General features: G+C 33.9%; 2 protein-coding genes across 2 annotated transcripts in view; one reads left to right on the plus strand and one right to left on the minus strand.

The window, feature by feature from the left end:
• LOC106133921 (abnormal cell migration protein 10) overlaps positions 1 to 15,784 on the minus strand; it is a 65,306-nt gene extending 49,522 nt beyond the window's left edge. The window contains exon 1 of the mRNA XM_060953682.1: positions 15,473 to 15,784. The gene's annotated coding sequence lies outside the window, so the exon portion shown is untranslated. The remainder of the gene's footprint in view (positions 1 to 15,472) is intronic.
• The window catches only part of LOC106134020 (neprilysin-2), an 84,725-nt gene that overhangs the window by 23,455 nt on the left and 41,106 nt on the right, over positions 1 to 20,164 (plus strand). The gene's annotated exons all lie outside the window — the stretch shown is intronic.

The raw sequence follows: 20,164 nt of genomic DNA on the forward strand, positions 1-20,164 counted from the left end.
TAATGAGTAGACTGGGCCTCGGGGTGTTAAACACAGAGGTCATATTGACCTTTCTGTGAGCTTGTGAGCCAAAGATGTTCTGAAATATAGTTATTTCATTTATTTTGGCGTTTATGCACAACGCCTATATTCTACACGCCAATTTTACCCGAGCACAAGACAAATCAACTGGCTTTTTTACGTATTTCTTATAAAACTTGAATGTTAGTTTTTCATTACAAAAGTGCCATAATATATTTTACCTACATCCGATCTACTATTGTCACCCGTGTTACCGGTGCAAATTTTAATTGGGATTTACCTGTCCCTATCTGAGTGTGGTATAGCCACAGCCAAATTTACATGCAAATTTGGACCACGATCACAGAGCTTGATTATGTTTTTAATTTGCACACATTAATGATGGTTGATGAAAATTCAACATCCCCGGTCTCCGAACCATATCGAGTCGAGGGTGCAACCGGAAACGGGAGACTATTAATTGAATCTTGTCCTAATACATATTTTTCTTAATATTAACTTATTTGAAATGTTTAACTAGACATTTAAACAAAGTTGACGACGCGTAGCTTTTAACACGGGATTTTGTAACAGAAGTTTAAGAAAAAAAAAACGCTCATCAATGCTCCTTGCGGATAAAGCTTGTTGTTTTGTAAATTTTATGGTTTTATCCGGCTACGGAGTATGTAGAGTATGAAAATGGGAACCCGAACATGAAACGTATTTTTTTTTTTTTTTTTTTTTTTTTTTTTTTTTTTTTTTTTTTTATCCGGGATTATAACTTCTTCAAAACCATGGTCAATGAGTTCTTACTTTAGAATTTCCATTTATTACGAAGAAAATATATGGAGGTACTTGAGCCTCAATGATCGCCATTTGTTAAGTTTAACCACGGTAATGTAACTTACCGTAGTTCCTTCGGGTATGGCCCGTAATGCCCAGGGTCAGGGTTCAAGTGTGGCTCCCTCACAGTTGCCTGAGAGGGGTAACTCTATTTGACTATTAAATGGTCTAATTTAACTTTGGATGTATGAATGGGTTGAATTATGACGTTAATCTCTATGAATACTTAGCATACCAACTGGTAATAATTTGTAGTTAATATTTTACACGCAACGTTACTTTATCTGGTATATAAGTTTATGGCATTTATATATGCTGTTTTGTTGAATTATGATAAAATATGTTAGATATTCAGTGAAGTGTAAGATAATTTTCATAGGATGAACAAATTGACGATTGATTATAATATTAACTAAGACATTGCCCGTTATCTATATTAACATAATTCTAGTGTCACAAAGTATGTTTGATAGACTGTAAAATTACTTCTTCTTCAACCTCACTTATCAGGTAAGGAGCCCGGGGGCGGCTTTACAACCATTATTAAACTGTCAAATTACTGAATCTAACCTTATAAATATTATCTCGCCTCTTTTACGGAGGGGTAGGCAGAGACTACATCTTTCCACTTGCCACGATCTCTGCATACTTCCTTCGCTTCATCCACATTCACAACTCTCTTCATGCAAGCTCGGCGGTCACGGGTACTCTTGACCTGACCCTTTGCCAGGACGTCCTTAATTTGATCAAGATACGTTCGTCTAGGCCTTAACACTCCGACTTTTCCCTCCACACTCTCCTTGTATATCTGCTTAGTCAACCTGCTTTCATTCATCCTCTCCACATGACCAAACCATCTTAACATACCCTTTTTAATCCCTTTACATCTTCTTTCACATCACAACATTCTCTTATCACGCTATTCCTTATCCGCTCTACAAGATATATAGCTTAATAATCAAATACTCCTATGATTTTGTTACTATACGTGCAATACAATACAAATTATCTTTATTGCCCATAAAAATACATATGTAGTAGAAACATGCATTATGAATATGTTGAGCAAAGGCGGACTTATCGCTAAGCAATCTCTAGCCAACCTTTGGGTAGTGAAAAGTAAAACATGGAACCTACATTAGGTACATAATATAGATGGAGACATTTATTTAAATATTATTTTACCAATCCATAAAGGATTTGTAATGCCTACGTTATGTGGATGATCTGACAACATAACCCTACCTATATTATCGATAAATAACAAAGGTTTTGAATATGAAACAAAAGGTGTTATCGTTCAACACAACGCGTTACCAGCTCCGACTGAATCAAATAAAGAGTTTACAGAAGTGGCCAGTATAAATTGCTTCAATATTCGAATGACAAATATGTAATTATGTAATAAAATTGTTTCTGTACATTGAGTACAAAGCAAAATATTGATTACAATGAAGAAATATTAACCGAGCATGAATTTGAAAAAATAAAGTCTATTTGTATGTTTGTTTGTACACGCTAATCTGCGGAACTACTGAACGGATTTGAATGAAACTTTATTTGTTAGCTTTTATGCCTAGACAACATATAGAGTATAATTCATTTTGGAATCTGAAACAGCTGATCTCTAACCAAATTAACTCAGCCTAACTATAGGAAATATCGAAAAGACGTCTTAACAAAAGTTGTTCTGTTAACGTATAAAAATCTAAGATCTGGAACACCTGATGCAGAACATTACAGACCAGCTAAACTATCCGAAATATGGAAAAGACGTCAACATGATGAGCATTTTCTGTTGGCGTACAAATACAAAGATCTGGAACACAACTAAATTCTATAATGTCTATAAAGACATTATAGACATAAGTAGCCTATCATAACCTAACCTTCGTATTTCCAATAACACGCAAACGGGGTTGCGGGCAACTGCTAGTTATAGAGTATCTTACTGAAGTCGTTTAAAATATTGTCTATGGTTGGAACATATGTAATTTAATTATTTGTAAATATGCTTATGATTCTGTATATGAAATCACATTTACATTATAACAAACAAAACTTTTTAGCTCACTATTTGTTGTTGTAAATGTATTTATTTAAATTTCGCATCTATTTCCTATACTTTTTCTTTTCGATATTGTTGGCTCTGTCTACCTGATTATGGACAAAGACATACTACTCGTATATTATGTAGATATGTATGTTTCTGTGTGTATATTTCGTTCGCCTAGTAAAATACATTCGATGCACGTCTATTTGAAAATGTTATGTGTACACTTTGTACATTCCTTAGTGTATGTACGTTCACGGTCTACGCCCTTGGTATCGGGCCGCTTATCTGCTACTAGATAGCCATTATGTAACGATCCACACTGTTTAATTAGAATTAGGAATGCTACTGATAATTTTAAAGTTACACAATTTAGGTTGGTATCCACATTCCAAGAGCAATGCTGTAAATATCACTTGCCAGGTTAAATAGGTTTTTGAGTTGATAAACATAACAAAAAAAAAATACAAATAATTATTTATTCGTGACGTTAATTGTGGGATATTACTTAACTCAAAGATACTATATTTTATAATAAAAATTAATACGATTAAACATTTTTTTATTTTTTATTTTTATTTTTATTTACATTTAACATCTACCAAACCCAAAAGATTGTTTTCCATCTTGGCTTAAACAAGGATTGATCACTGTTCAAAATCAAGAACAAGAAATCTTCGGTTTAAAGCATTATGTAAATACCAGGCCTAGGACATGTACAAACAATTTTTTTTCTATGCGAAATAGTGACTGCTGATTTAAAACTAAAATATATGTGGGAATTTCCGAAATTCTTCCAAAGCGGATGCTATCGTCGTTTCCACTATCTCCATACCATATTTGGACGAAATCCGGTCTGTTTTTTTGATTGTGCATTGATAGCTATAAGTTAGTAACCTTTTCCTTATATTTGACGGCCTCTGTGGCTCAGCGGTAGTACGCTTGTCTGTGACACCGGAGGTCCCGGGTTCGAATCCCGGGCAGGGCATGATGGGAAAAGAACTTTTTCTAATTGGCCTGGGTCTTGGATGTTTATCCATATAAGTATTTATTATAAAATATAGTATCGTTGAGTTAGTATCTCGTAACACAAGTCTCGAACTTACTTCGAGGCTAACTCAATCTGTGTGATTTGTCCAAAAATAAAATAAATAAAAATAATGTATTTAGATATATATTGAAATTTTCTTTATAGAAATAAAAAAAAATTACAAAAGACTAACCTAGATGTTTTAAGCACTATCCACTAACGAGTTATATGAAAACTTTTATTGTATAGGCGAAATAAATAATGTAAAATAAATTTACCGAGAAATATTTAACAAATCTTCCTGTGGTTAATTGAACAGTAATCTAATGCTACCTACCCAATAACATTTACTATTTATCTTATGCATGCTTAGACTAAATTTCGTGTTCTATCTTATCATAATATAAATAAATAGCGGCCAAATTGTCGCTCTACTAAGCTTTAACACGAGGCAGAACTCAAATGATTTTTGGTTACTTAATTTTTCCACTCAGTAACCATCTATCCACTTGTCAAGAACCCAGTGTAGTTCCGATTTAAGCAAGCTTTTTGCTAAATCATTTCTATTTTTATTGTTAGAACCACATTAGAACTAAGTTTTTCCCTACCCCTTATATTGAAATCAATTGTGGAAAATCTCGTGACTAATCCTGTCTGATAGCTGATGAGGCAAAACAGCTGCGCAGTCGAGCAGGGGGCGGATCGCAAGCGCATTCGCCGGCTATAAATAGTGCGCCTGTAAAAATAGACCGACTTCCAGGAACTTCCGCCATGACGCTGTCGATTACGGCGGTTTTTGCATTTTTCTCGCCCGTTTTATAGCTATCTGTTTTTTTGGTTTACACAAGAAGTTTGGTTTATTTAGTTTTATTTTTGTTTGGGAGTGAGTCGGAGGTACCTAAGTTTTATACAATAAATTTTTCGATTGAATTATAGGTTGGTTCGAAAGTACGGTTTCAAATCGAGTTTGTTATTAGTTTTGAAACTGAATTCATAATTTAAAACAGAAAATACAGCAGTTTCTACTACATATTTGATCTTATATTTTTTCATAGAATATAATTTAGCATTTAATCAATATATTATTAAAAATATATGGATAGTCCGGGCCGGTGAACGCGGTGAGTCACCGAGGGCAAAGCGGAAGCGCCTTCCGGCGGCCGACGTGTCGCACGGCACCGGCCCAGCGACACGATAACGTGCTGTATCCTCGCACGACATGTCAGCTTTTCTATTGTGGCTTTACGGAGACAAAACTTGGGTTAAGAAAAAGTAAAGACACGAGTTCACCACGCGTATAACTCGATAGTATAAAATTTCGGTAGGTATTGGCCGACTCGACATGATGTATGACATGATGTGATCGACATGTCAGCTTTCCTATTGTAGATTTATTGTAAATCCAGTTCAATACAAAGTTAAGACGCTAGTTTATAAACTGTTCAATGCAGTATTTATATCACCACACGACATGTAAGCTTTTCTTTTGCAGATTTATTGGAGAGCCAACTTAGGTCAAGAAAAAGTAAAGACGCGATATTGTAAAACCATGGTATCAGTCGTCGCCACGCAATGCAAGTTAGTTTCGTTTGTATCATCGCACTACCTGTATTTTTTTCTATTGCTATTTTTTCGTGTAAACTTTTAACAAAAAAATTGCTTTAGCTGAAAATAATTATAAATACATAGCCGCCTAACGATATTGTCCTGCTTTGGCTTTGCACGCGTGCAATGATAATATTTTATATCTACTTAAACCCTTGTATCTTTTAAAAGAACCTGTACCAAACACGTTTGGAACATAGAAACAGAAAGCTTTATGCAACTTTGTTTTATACTATGTAGTGATAATAGTGATATTAATTAACTAAACAATTTTGAATTCACTCAGTCTTAATTATTTTCAGAGTGACCGGGCTAATTTATGCTGAACCCGCTTCTAGAGCATGACTTCGTGCCTTAAGAGAAGAGCACGGGGTAAAATAAAATCAATACTTGTAAGTTCGGATAAGATTTATTATAGATGTCATAAACATAAGAAGCAAATATCACATTCCTCATGGTAATTTTCTGTTACGAAAAAACACGATAAAATGTTCCATCAAACTATCCCAATCAGGGAGTCGCCAACTTTACAAAGTCTTTTCAGAGCTTGAAAAGTATAAATTTTATGCTATGGCTGCATTGACTCGAATACTGAAGCTCTCAATTGAAAATGCATCTAAGCATGATGAAAACCGGCTGAAAGTTCAATATTGGTGAAGTAGCAACATCTTTGATATAAGCCTTTCTTTAAAACATTCGCGAAAACCAGTAACATGACATAGACTTTCACATTAATTTATGATACTGAGACAATGCCTGTTATTTGATATTACTTCAAAAATGCATGGCCTTACAAAGTTGCAATTAATTAGCTCATATTTTAAATTTTCAGTTACCTAACCAAATATTGGTTGCAAATAAATTTACGTAAGAAAATTGACAAACTTGACAATATTAACGAGAACCGGAAATTCGATTGGATGCAGAAACCCCAGTTGGTAAGTAACGTGATAGAAGCTACAACCAATAGATATTTAATAAAGCCTCGGGTATACGCATCACAAATTAATTTACTTACCTCATATAAAATAAGTAGGTACCTACTACTCAAAATACAAAAATATACGTATTGCAAATATTTCAGGCTGCATCAATCGTTTAGGCAACTATAAGTTTCCGGTGGAGTTTGCTACGTCTAAAAGTTTCGCATATATAAATAAACTTAAGAAACTTTTTCCAAATACTTACTTTACTATCTAATATAAATACAATTTTTGAACTTGGAAGAATTAAAGTAATGACATATTACTTCAAAACTCCGCGCTGCTCTTTCATGCATATACTCTGAAATACTAAATATCCCGAACGTAAAGAACATCCGATCAAGTTAAGCTCATGCTGGAAATGACGCGGCGTAGTCCCTTGAAGGGTTGCCGAGAATCAGGAAAGAAAGTTGACTGCCATTTGGGCACCAAAATATACGGGATAACTAGACTTTAGTCTTAAGAGAAGTTGAAAAATAAAACTTATTGTACGGCTTTCTCATTAATATATATTTTTTAATTTTTATGGAAATATTGCTTTTCATAAAGAAAGAAACCGACATATCAACGCACTTCATCGGAAACTTTCGAAACGAAATTTCATAACCAGTTGGATGGGTCTAGGTTTGACATTGGTCATGTAATACGATCTTTAAATGGGCTAGAGGTACGCTAAGAAAGGATATACCTTAAATTCACGGGATTTTAATTTTTGCGCGATTAAAGCCGCGAGCATTCCTATGTAAAAAAAAGTATATTTGTGTATTATTATATGTTAAAACATTTGTGCTAAATTTGTTCAGTGCTTAACATATATTAAAGACATTGGCGACGTGTCAACGGAAATTGCCCGTCGGTACCTATCACGACGAGGCGGTATCTATCATGCGGGCTGACGTTTGAACCCGTTAATGTACGGTTTCCGGCTGTTATATGCGCAAACGCACTGCGATCGCCAAGGGTTGACCTTTTGTTGACGGCTGATAAGAGAGGCGCCTCCGTCAGTTGTAGCAATCGATTCAGCCTTAAGATTCTATAACGATGGCATCTTCTTATACGCAATGTTTCTGCCAAATACTTTCTTACGCTTCTGAGCTGAAATATGGAACAGATAACCAAAGTAGTATTTAAAACAAAAGGTAGATGAACGAGAGAGAATAAAATTGCCCAAAACTAAGCAGATTGACGGGAACTGACACTAAACAATATTTAAGAGAAAATAATATTTGTATAATTTAAGGATCTTATTATAATCTCAGTATACAACAAGGGTAATAAAGTTATGTGAAACTCCCAAGGGAATAAAACATTATGTAAATTAGGCTATAACGTGAAAATCGGATTGGTAAGCAAAGAGTGGCTGTTTTAGTTTCAATGAGATCATCGTATTTCTGTTACTGAATGCTATTAAATAGCTTGAGTATAATCCTTATTAGTCATCCTACTATCATTGGAAAAATAGTGATGGGGGATACCCATCTTGATTTGAATTCAACTTATAAAATCTATTATGTTATCTACATGATCCAATTTATAAGTAGAATTCAAAGTTGAAGTAGGTATACTAATAGAATAAGGAAGACTTTATTACACAGGAAGATACCGAAATAGAAACTTTTAAAAGGACAGTAATAAAGTAACCACTCAAATAATAAAAGAAAACGTAAATTAGAATTATTGAATTTTGTTACATTCAGTCGGCTGCTTATAGAGAATCTATCTACTTAATAAAAAAACAACGGTCGGCTTGTCGGTTGTATGGTTTATTGAATTACATGCCTGGTTTGATTTTAGAAATAATTATCTATTTTAAAACCACGAGTATCTTATTAAATACTATATTAATATTTTTAAGTCTCTCTCAATGAACACACGCAAAGATAAGAGAGAAGTTGCACTCTTCGCAGCCATGCGTCGGAGTCAGGTCCGTTATGCGACGTTTCATGAAGTTACTAATAAAAGAATTTTAAACATTAACTTAATTCAATGTTTATCAATTTGATTTGATACAATATAAAGTATTTTTTAGTTAACACCCTCCAAGAATAATAATTTTTCTGCAATTTATGAGAGGTCCTCATATGTTTATTTATTTAGTTATTATTTGACGTCAACCAAGTTGTTAAACCATACGACAATTATTAAGCGATATAATAATATCCTATAATAATGAATAAAAAATTTTGAATTTTGAATTTTTTTGAATTTTGAATTTATATACAAACTACCCATTTTCGTTTTAATTATTATACCTACTCGTTGTATTGCAATCGTTCACGCCTCAACTTTCTCTGCAATCGTATTTTAATTGGAAAAATGGCTAAAGACTCGTAGCTCTAATGGACTACATTCACTGGAAAATTGATTTTAGTCGGGGCGAGGGAATTGCGCAGCCCGGGTATTTCTTTACCTTTGGTGTCCTAGCGAATGATAAAGTCCTAATAGAAATGAATGAATGACAAAAATTCTGGATCTGAGATGAGTATTGTCCTCTTTATATCCAACATTTCTACCTACATAAAAGTTTTCCAGGAAGAAGACAATTTTCTTAAAAGCACTTTTATGAACCACAGACAAGCATCACATTTACGAAGCCTGTTGTCGATAATATCGTTAGACTCCCTATCTCGCGACACAGCGGTTCCCTGATCGTATTAGCTTCCAAGCTCGGGGTTTGCTTAAAGAAGCATGTAATTGACAACTTACATGCCGTGAAAAGAATTATAAAAATTTATTTATTTAAATTTATGAGACCACTTGACGCCAAACCGCCTTCCGAGAAGTAAGTTAGGTACTATAATAATAAATATTTTTATACCTATTATTCCGTAATTTAACTTAAATAGAATGTCTATATATTCTGCAGATTGTTTTCACTAATTTACTCTGTCTAATCGAGTTCCAAGCTTCCCATTCAAGTTTCTCCAAGCAAAATCAGTCGGCTATTAGGTATCCCGATATATCCATTCGATTTCTACTACATTGTCCTTTGCTGACCCAGGGAAGGCAGTATCTCCCCCCTACTCCCCCCACCCCGTACGTACCCCGCCGCGCCCAATCCCATCTCCCTAGAGGTGAATGAACGTCTTAACAGAAGATTTCTATTACGCATATTGTACACTTTACGTAAATATAAGCAAAACAAACCGAAATGTTTTGTTATTAAAATTGATTGATGTATTTATGTGTATGAATTATTAAAAAAAATGTAAAAGCAGGTTATCTAGAACGCCTGTGGACGTAAATGCAAAGCATTTGGCAACACTTGTTTTGCAACTTGGTAGGTACATTGTGAATAATTTGGTGAATAAATGAATTTTTATGATATTGCTTGTTTTGATTGCAACCTAAAAAAATATTGATTAGATATATTTTACAATGGGATATGCTAAGCCCTGTGTAAATGTGATAAGCCCTACTTACATAAAATGAATTCTTGTTTTTGGTATAGGTATGTAACTAGTAAGGTAGATACTAACGTCTTGATTCATATTATTTAATGCGTGTGACGTAGGTGGTTTATGAATTTTACCACTTAAAGAAGATATATAATAAAGACTGCAATGAAATAAAAATAAAAATTATTCATAACTACATACATAGTAAATTTGAGATTCTTCTTTTAGGCGATGGGCAAACAACCTCTCAGTTTTTGAATCTCAGTTCTATCGTTGAGCCAAACACCTGAACGTGGCCTATCAGTCTTTTCAAGGCTGCTGGCCTTGTATTCCCCGCAAGGGATATAGACATGATTATATGTATAGTAAAAAAATTATGTATTTTTTTCCTGTTTAGTTGGCCAAGTACGATTTATCGAATTACATTTTGTAGTTTGAGTATTATTGTAAAAATGTCATCGTCAATGCCTTAAGTAATATTCACCAATTTTTCAATATTATATACACTTTTCCTTTTCTTTACTTTACTTGAGATGTTATTAAGTTACTTTACGTGGAAATGAAAATCAATTTATGGTGAAAAAATAACTTTAGTTATTCACTTTCCTTTGAAGTTCCTATGGCAACTATTCCAAAGTAATACGTACTCGTATATTAAAAACATTTCGCCCTCACTCAAGCCATAATTTTCCTAACTCTGATGTTTTCGGGAGCGCGCCCCTACAATCTGACGGGCAGTGACTCATCCAAATGTCGATACTAATAAATTTGCTTTTTGACAAATCATTCACTACCCTACATAAATCACCCTAATTGAAAATATGCGTTATTATTGTATGCATCACCATATTATTAAAAATGTTAGATTTTATTTGCATTGAATAATTTTAGTTGTTAGTCTTAAGCCTCAATCAACATATCATTTTATTACATAAACATTCAAAGCGAATCAGTTATAAATGGAAGAAATTATTCTTATATAAAGTGAGTTCATTACAATTTTGAAGCTCGATCCGACGATAACTGTGGGCTGATCAATTACATAACTTTGCAAAAAATAAATACTTTAAACCAGACTGTAGGAATGTCGCATCGGTCCAATTAGTAAAAAAGTAGCCGGGTTCATGAGAAAAATTCGACATTCACCTTGAACGGCGCAAGAGGACAGACAGAGGCTTCGTCGGGTTTTTACTCTCCTCCGCCACCTTGGCGGAAGAATGTGGCCAAATGACCGATTCCATTTTAGAAATAGAATCTTATTTTTTGCTGTAAAACCATAAAATACTTAACTTTCTGTTTTCTACTTTATCATTTATTTTTGTGTTTGTCACCTATTTAAAAAAAATGTTTTTATTTACAAAGAATCATATATTCTATGTTACTTACACATAATTACATATAAAACTTTATGATTGGTGTATTGGATGAAATAAATGAAATACCTAAGTAAGTTGTACTGTGATGCGCAAAAGGTGAAAATATCGCAGTATGCAAATGCAACCCCTTCCGGGAAAACCTTTTGCATTTTGCATAATGAAATGAGGGAGTAAATAGTTAGACAATAGTACAAGTCCTTATTCACTAAGTATTATTTTCAACTTAAAATATTTTTGTCAAAGCCTCACACACCCACTTATATCACACACTCTCTTCCAAGAAACCTTTCGCACAATTTAGTGTTTGGGTTAAAATAATAGTTGGACGAACAGTACAAGTTTTTCTTCACTAAGTAGGTAATATCAACATCCTATAATATTTCAGTAATATAAACCAGATACGATACGCATGGTATATCAAGGTCTTTTATATTCTTATTCATCATAGTGTTTTGCAGATGGTATTTTCAGCTTGGCTTCAAAGTTCACAATGTATAACTTACATGCTTCATCGTAGACTGATTTGGCATAGTTAAATTGACCAATGGCAAACCCGCATTTGAGCAACATTGAACCACTCATCGTCATCCTCCTGGCATTAGTACCGGTTGCATCCTTACCTCTCTGGACTGGAGTCCTAGTTTAGCGGAAACAATCCAGGATTGGGTTAGTTAGAACTTTGAAGTGCTATCTAGTCGATAGTGCCTCCGATATTAAATGTGCATGAAAATAGGCAATAAAGAGATCTTATTCTACTCTGCTGCAAACCACACGGCTGATGCATCAAGGTGAATACAATCAATTCCTACAATATAACAATCATATGTATCTTCTATTGTGTGTCGTGCGTCGGAGTCGTGTGCCCCTGCGCTTCACATTGCAGATCAGATTACACTCCGACCACTGATATAAAGTTATACAATTAACCATCATGAAACCACTATGGCTGTATGCATATTTGAGTTTAAAAAATAATTAATCCTTAAAAAATGCACATAGGGCGTTACTTTTCTCTTACTCAACAAATGCTCAACGATTTCATAATCTTAAATGATGTGAGATAATTATGATGATGTCTTGATAGAAACGATAAATATAATAACTTAAATATAAAACACGAGCAAGAACTAATTTAATTTAAATTGTATTCAGAAGTGTCAACAAAACAAAAAATAAACAATGGATTTATTAAATGCCCTGATACAGGAGTACGGAAATCTTGGGAAAATATGCTGTAAATCAGGAGATTTACAGCATATTTTCCCAAGATTTCCGGTGATTTAAGTGCTTTTGTAATAAGCTCGGCGCATGCGCAAAACAGGAAACTGAGCCCACATCGACAATTAATGCATTTTAAGATTGAACACATTGCCCGTCCGATCGTCAAAACATGTGGGTAATCTCCAGACATAGTTAAGGCTACAAATGTGATAATGAGAAATATATTACAATATAACTAGCTTTTGCCCACGACTCCGCTCGCGTGAATGTCGATTTGACACCAAATCAACATTTGAAGCGGACGAAAATGGGTGTATGTATTTAATCACTTTTTAACTAAGTAGAATTATCCAAGTTGTTACTGAAACTTAAAACCTTTACCCTCCTTTTTCATTTCGTAAAAACGGATTATCACATCGTTATTGAAATTAAAGATTAATTAGATTAACGTTTAATTATTTTTTTCCCAAGTCAATCATATTTACTTTACTTAACTTTTATTATATTTATATTTATTAAACTTTTTCTTTTGTATTGTGCAGTACATAGTGAATATGTTCAAATATTGACAAGTTACTAGCTCGTCACCTAAAAGAAATCCCATGTTTATAAGCCTTTTCTTTTGTCGCCTTTCATGACATCAATGGGAAACATAAAGAGTGGTCTCCTGTTCTAAAGTGCCGGGAACCACGCGGCAATTGTTTACCTCTGTGTTATGATTTTAAATTTGTGCTTATAATAATTTATTAAACACAGCAGAGTATGTAATGTATTTAATAACTGAATCATATGTATTTGTTCAATTCTTCATTATCTCTTCTTTTTAACTAACATACACCTTTAATATTATCGGATCGTATTCAATTCGGATAATAACCAACGTTTACTTAATTCTTAGTAGGTACAATCGCAACCCTAAGTGGTTTCGCTATGCCAAGTATAAAATCTGAGAATGTTTTGTGAGATCTTTGATAATATGACAATAAAAAAGTATACTAGTAAAAGCAAAATATTTATTCCCGTTTCAATGTAAGAAAACAATATGTATGTAGGTAAACCTAGAATAACCTCCAACTGTTTACATCTGGCTATCAATTGGCCACGCAGACTAAGTACCCAAGTAGTGTGATGCGGGTAACTGATTGCGCCATCAACACAGCTGTTTTATTCATAACCAAATGTTTTACAAGTAGGTATGATGGCGGTCCTTGAAGCACAGTTCTAATGTTCTTTGGACTCAAATGTTTAAACCCATAATACGGCTTATCTATTGAGATCTGTAGAAAGTGGGCTGCGTGTTGATCTTATATTTCTTGAGTGAGACAGCGAACATTTAAATAACTATCGCATTTAATACTGATTCCGCTTTTAAAGGGTCTGATGTCTTGAAAAAAATAAATGTGCCAAATAAATAATACCTATATTCCGGGTGTGCCGAATAAGTGATTGTAATTCTACGTAGCACACGGCGAATAGCTTTTTGTATCCATAAAAAACTTCTATGAGACTAAACTATCAAAGCTTTTAGTTGAAATTTGATAAAAACAGATTTCCTAAGGCTTCCAAGCTACGAAAGAACTTAAAATTTTTCGCACAAGAATGGAGCCAATAATAAGTATATACCTAGTTGTTGATGAATTCTTAGTAAAAATCTTTTTTGATAGATAGACAACCTTCTTTGTTTATTTTAAATGAGACATGCTAATGGGTAGCCTTTTTAATGTTTTTTATCTCGTGGTAATTTTTAGGTTTTATTATTCTCTCTATGTGACGATCAATAAATTATCAAGTTTGGGCTCAAATTCTTTGCCGAAGAACTAGATTACAAGGTACGTATATGTTAGAATGGAAGTAAATATTGGTAGTGGTAAGATTGAACATTTTTGAATTGATTTTTCTATTTTACCCGATGTTTGCGGTGGACAGTACTTTTACAGTTAGTAAGTACTTACAAATTATTTCTTGCAATTAAAATACATTAAATACTTTAGGCAATCTGTTCCTAGTATAGGTAAACATAGAATAATGATCTGAAAGGTCAACGTTAGAACCAAGTTAGTGAAAACACTTCTCTTTCTATAGTTCAATGCCATGAAATATAAAGGTATTATATTAAGAATCATTTAGAATGCACTAGCTCGACAACCTAACTTGGTTTATATTTTAGCAAGCTGACTAAGTGGTAATCGATTTTTAATATGATGAGTGAATGCGTAAAATGATGATGGATAGGCTGGTATGATGATAGACGAATCAAACAAATTAGCACGTTACTCATACGTAGGAAATGCAATGTATCAAAGTCGCACATAGGATGTTCTATTTTAGACTAGATTTTGCGTACATGAGTACATAGTGTTCGCTTAATGTAATCCCTCGCGATTAATTAGTACCTACTTATTTCGCTAAGTAAGTACTTAATGTAAAAGTACGGTGCGAAAATTCAAGTAAAAAGTAAGTAAGTAGATCAAGCTTTAAGAGGTAATAAATAAATAGCTACACAAACTTACTTTCGAATTTATAATACTTTATAGATAAGATTGTTAAAATATAACCTACCTATTTTAGAGAACTTACAAGACCACTTCTTATCTGAAGCAGAAAATTCTAGGTCTTTGTTAAGTGTTTCAATTTTGATAACACTAATGATGCGTTTTTATTAAATATGCGTAGGTGCCAGTTGTGATTTATGAAATAAAATAAATATTCTCACAAAAGTTCTTATTGCAGTTTTTATGTAGTAGGTAGGTAGTTTACTAAATACTTGTAAAACTACCTTCTCATTAAAAATCCACCCAAAATTGCATCTAGTACTTTTTATTTATTTTATCTGTTCATAACTAATTTCAACTAGTTTTCTTACCCATAAGTACGAATACAATATTGCTGAATGAAATGTTAGGTGTACGTTTGGTACTTAATGCCTATGTGCCCCAATAAGAACAACAATTAAGTCCACTTACCAGAAATGCACGCCGGCAACAGCGCTCGGTAACTCAAGATATTTATTAAACAGTAATTCCACAGTCTATAAACACGTCTATAAATTCAGAACTTATTGGAAGGAACAAAGTAGTAAGTCTGAATTAATTTTCACTTACGGAATCGCAACTAATTATGCAGTCTTTGTGTATCCACGAGTCGGGACACATTTCGAATGTAATCATTCCACACGACGGACCGACCGGTGCCACCGTCAGGAACCGAACTCTACTGTAGTAGAGCCCTCGTCGGTATAGAACGGCTATACGTGTACCGTACCTACAGGCCGCCTCCTCAGTATGTAGGCGGAAGTGTGCGTTCACCATGCATTTGTTGTGCGTTAGAAAATAGCGCGTAGCGCCATCTATAATTTCTGGCGTAAACTTAATCGCTTGATCAGACGCCTTGCTGACGCCTTGCTGGAGACAGCATGTTTCAGTGCTTACAAGTAAATTGTACCATCTATGTGCATTGTGCAGTACGTCGAGATAAAGAAAATATGTAGAGTAGAAGGTATCTAAACTAGAGATGGGCAAATGCCCGGGCGTTTAAGGAAAATTGGGAAAATTCCTAATAAATGATCCAGATAAATGCCCAAAGGGAAAGAATATATGGGCATCTATTGTGCATTTTCCCAATTTGCCTTAAATGTCCGGGCATTTGCCCATCTCTAGTCTATACTAGTTTTATCAACCATACATAAATACAGTTTTTATTTAAACTAGTTTTTATAGTAATGTTTTTTGTTGTGGCTAAATAATAGTGTACAGATTTTTTCCGATATGACTGGAAAATAAGATAAATGACCTACGTTTACGGAATATTATAAGTACCTCCTACTTTCGGTAGATGGCGTGAGTTATAGAAAATGAGGCTTTGTATTTTCGAAGTTGAGTGAAATGCTAAAATGCCTCAATATTTATGTGTATTAAATTAGAGGATAGGGGTAGAATTATCTAAGTAATAAAAATCAAATTCAAATTATTAATAAGACATAAAAGTTAACGCAATTCCATCAATAAGCTTTGCCCAAACGTGGTCTATGAATGTTTTTGAGACTATTGACTCTATCTACTAAGTATAAATTTAGCTATTCAAAACTTTAAAGTACTCCTTATAAAATAATTATCGAAAATATCTAGATCTTCGCGCTCTACCTTGTGAGCGATAATTTTCTTCCACTACGTAATATTTAAGATTTAACTAGGTATTTTATTCCATAAACTCTAACAACGTAAAAGAGGACTAAGATAGATATTTATTAATGAATTAGAAATTTATTTTTACCCAAAAAAAAACAATAGTGTAACGTTCGTGATATACTATTTACTATATAATCTATATATATCAATATATAGATTATATATAATCTATGTATACTATTTACTATATAATCTATATATAGTAAATAGTATATAGAAAAATTGATAAGATATTTAATTAATTAAAGGTAAAATGGTAAGGTAGATAGGTGCCTAAGCTCTTGTTTTGCATATGCCAATGGTGTGATAAAGTATAATTAAGTATTGGCAATGAGAATAGGGAAGAAATTCTGGAGCGTGTATCATAAAATAGAGTTACGGTGAGACTCTTTAGTTTGCTACTTTAACTACCCACTAAGATTGTCAAATTTATAAAAATGCTTATAAATGGCAGACGCGAAAAAATTTGGAGAGAAAACTGTCGGAAAGCGGGGATGACGGATGTGCAACACGAAGGAGGTTTGGAAAAATCGTATCACAATATCAGTATATAATTTCACTTATTAATATACTTATATAATTTCACGATTCACATTTTCGAATTTATATTTCGACGACGTCTATATTTCTTGAGGGGTAAATAAGGCCAACAGTTTAAAAAAAATTGAAATGCCACGATTTATTACATATTTCGGACCCTTATATTTATTTTGCCAGCTGGCAGTTCAGAATTTAAATTGCAGTGTTCCTGTTATCGGTTCAAAAGTACTTAAAAAAACATTTCTACTTATGTTGCTTTTCATACATATTTTTGTTTTTCTGTTTATAAATACTTCTTCGTTTTGAATCTTATAATCATAGTAGATGTAACATTTCCGGTCATTGCACTTTTTAGCTCTTGGTCCGCATTCAGTAGAAAAAGGTGAGGTAATTTTTGCTTGCAAGTTGCAACAAAGTAGAGATTTTTTAATTATGTGACGATGCTATGCAATTCAGCGTTAGTTCTGCTACCTTTCTAAAGTCGATCACCAGCGGTTTTGTGTGACATATTTTTATATATTTATACGGAAGTTAATGTAAAAAGTACAAAAGTGCATAACATGTTCCCCGCTCGAAATAAAAGGCAGTTTTATTGAGTTTTGCTGTGATGCAACTATGAATGCGCGTGGTTTTTATAATTTAGTCAACTATCATAAGCATACATAAAGCTCACGTGCTTGTATATGCTCACGTGCTTGTATATTCGCAAAGTATAATTTTTTTTTCACTTTACCATCGATGTCGGAAATCGTGGGGTCCACGAGAAAAAGCTGATCAGCTCATCTATCATAATAATCTTCCCTTTACGTGAAGGGATGGTACTATGTAAAATATTTTCAAATTATTTAATCAGCGCAATTATAAGTATGCATTACATATCATAGCTTTATTAGGGTACCTGAGCGATCTTACGAATAGTCAGGCAATCAGACGAACTGCTAAGGCAAAGCTATTATGTATTTCTTCTCAGACCTGTCAAATAGGATTAGTTTTTAGCTTTGGTTTTGGATACATGCTAATTTTGACGTCAATTCGCCAAAATTAAATAACATTCTCATAACTTTTACTTCAAATATTTAACAAGACTTAAGGCACAAGTGGTGTACACCTTTGTCCAAATTCAATTCGACAATTTGGCTTAGGAAATTGAAAAGTTGTCAAAGGAAATTACCGACTACGGTGATTGAAAATCTCAAATACGGGAAATGACATTTTTCCATAGCAGATTATATTATTATTATTATAAACAAACACGACATGCACTTTTAAGGAATCTATGTTTTATTATTTAATATTTTCTAGATCATTTCCCATTATCTTTCTAAGGTACACTGACAACTCTAATATTTTTTAACATCGTTTCCAGTCGTCTTGTGTCGTATCCTATAAGAAATCTAGGTTTAGCCGCATAAAATAATACTAACAAGACGTATTTATTTTAAAAACTGCCAATTCCAGGCAAATTATGCTAAGATACCTTTCATTGGCCCGTGCCGTTGAGCACGAGCTGGGTACCAAAATGAATTAAAATTCATAAGTATTTTTAAGGTAACAATGGACAATCAAAAATTTTTGTTACAAAATACCTGTCAGATTTGAACCTCTACACCTCACGTCGCCCACAACGGGTTTGGTATTGTAGCATTGTTGACAGCTATGTCGCATATATCACACGTTCAACGAACCCCAATCTGCCAAATTAAAGGTTAAAATAACCACGAAATCTATAGGAGACTACACTTGTTATTTATACATACATATGGTCACGTCTATATCTCTTGCGGGGTACACAGAGCTAACAGTCTTGAAAAAGCTGAATGGCCACGTTCAGCTATTTTGCTTAATGATAGAATTGAGATTCAAAAAGTGACAAGTTGCTAACCCATCGCCTAAAAAAGAATGCCAAGTTTGTAAGCCTATCCCTTAGTCGCCTTTAACGACATCAATGGGAAAGAGATAGAGTGGTCCTATTCTTTTTGTATTGGTGCCGGGAACCACACGGCTTATTATAAGTGTGCAATAGTTTCTTCCGCCTCTCGTAAATCCGAGTTACATCCTCGCTCTGTGGAGAGGAGCCAGGGGTCCAGGCGCCTACCAAGATCCCTGATAGGTTAAGTCAGGTTTTTAGACGAGGCGACTCCCGTTTGATCTCCGCAACCTTTGCAGGGAAACAATCCATATGGTTTCATGATTAAAACCCATAAGAATATTGCAGAAACACTTTTATATGGAGATTTGTTTATAAAAAAACTACAACTATATGAAACGGTTTCTAGCATATTCAGTACCAATAAAAATACCTTTAAGAAATTTAATAGTGGAATCATGGCTGGTCGTGCAGGTAGGTACGTAGGTTAGCCGCAGTCGGCTAAGGTCATTGTTCGGCACGGCGATTGCATACTAATGCACGAGGCGTATAGCTGTTTCCGCAAAATACTTCCAAGTGAGGATATACTAGCCTCCAGGATGTACACTAATAGTAAAACTACACGATCACTCTATTAATAGGTACATTTACATACATTTATCACGTCTTTGTCCCTTAAAGTGTAAACAAAACCAATAGTCCCGCAAAGACTCGAAGGCCCCTTTCACTGTGGCTTTCACGGTGGTTTCACAGTGGCTTGATGATGAATTTGAGATAATAATTGGATTTGTCTTATAAGTTTCTAAGCACCCGATTATTCGCCACGACTCTTCCCTGGCTTTAAACGGAGATCACGCCAAATTTCCTTATCGATTTTATAGGGTAAATAGTGCACATAAAATGCCAAACATCAATCGTAGAAAATGTTCAGTTTCCCACCAAACCTTTTCGTTTAAATTTAATTTAAATGTTTCGAGTATTATCATGTCACTTATAAAAGAAGTTCATTGCGACCATATTATAAAAGTGCAATTTACTCTCGTATTTTTTTCTCTATTTTTTAA

This window comes from Amyelois transitella, chromosome Z (genome assembly GCF_032362555.1).
Source record: "Amyelois transitella isolate CPQ chromosome Z, ilAmyTran1.1, whole genome shotgun sequence".
Classification (NCBI taxonomy): Eukaryota; Metazoa; Arthropoda; class Insecta; order Lepidoptera; family Pyralidae; genus Amyelois; species Amyelois transitella.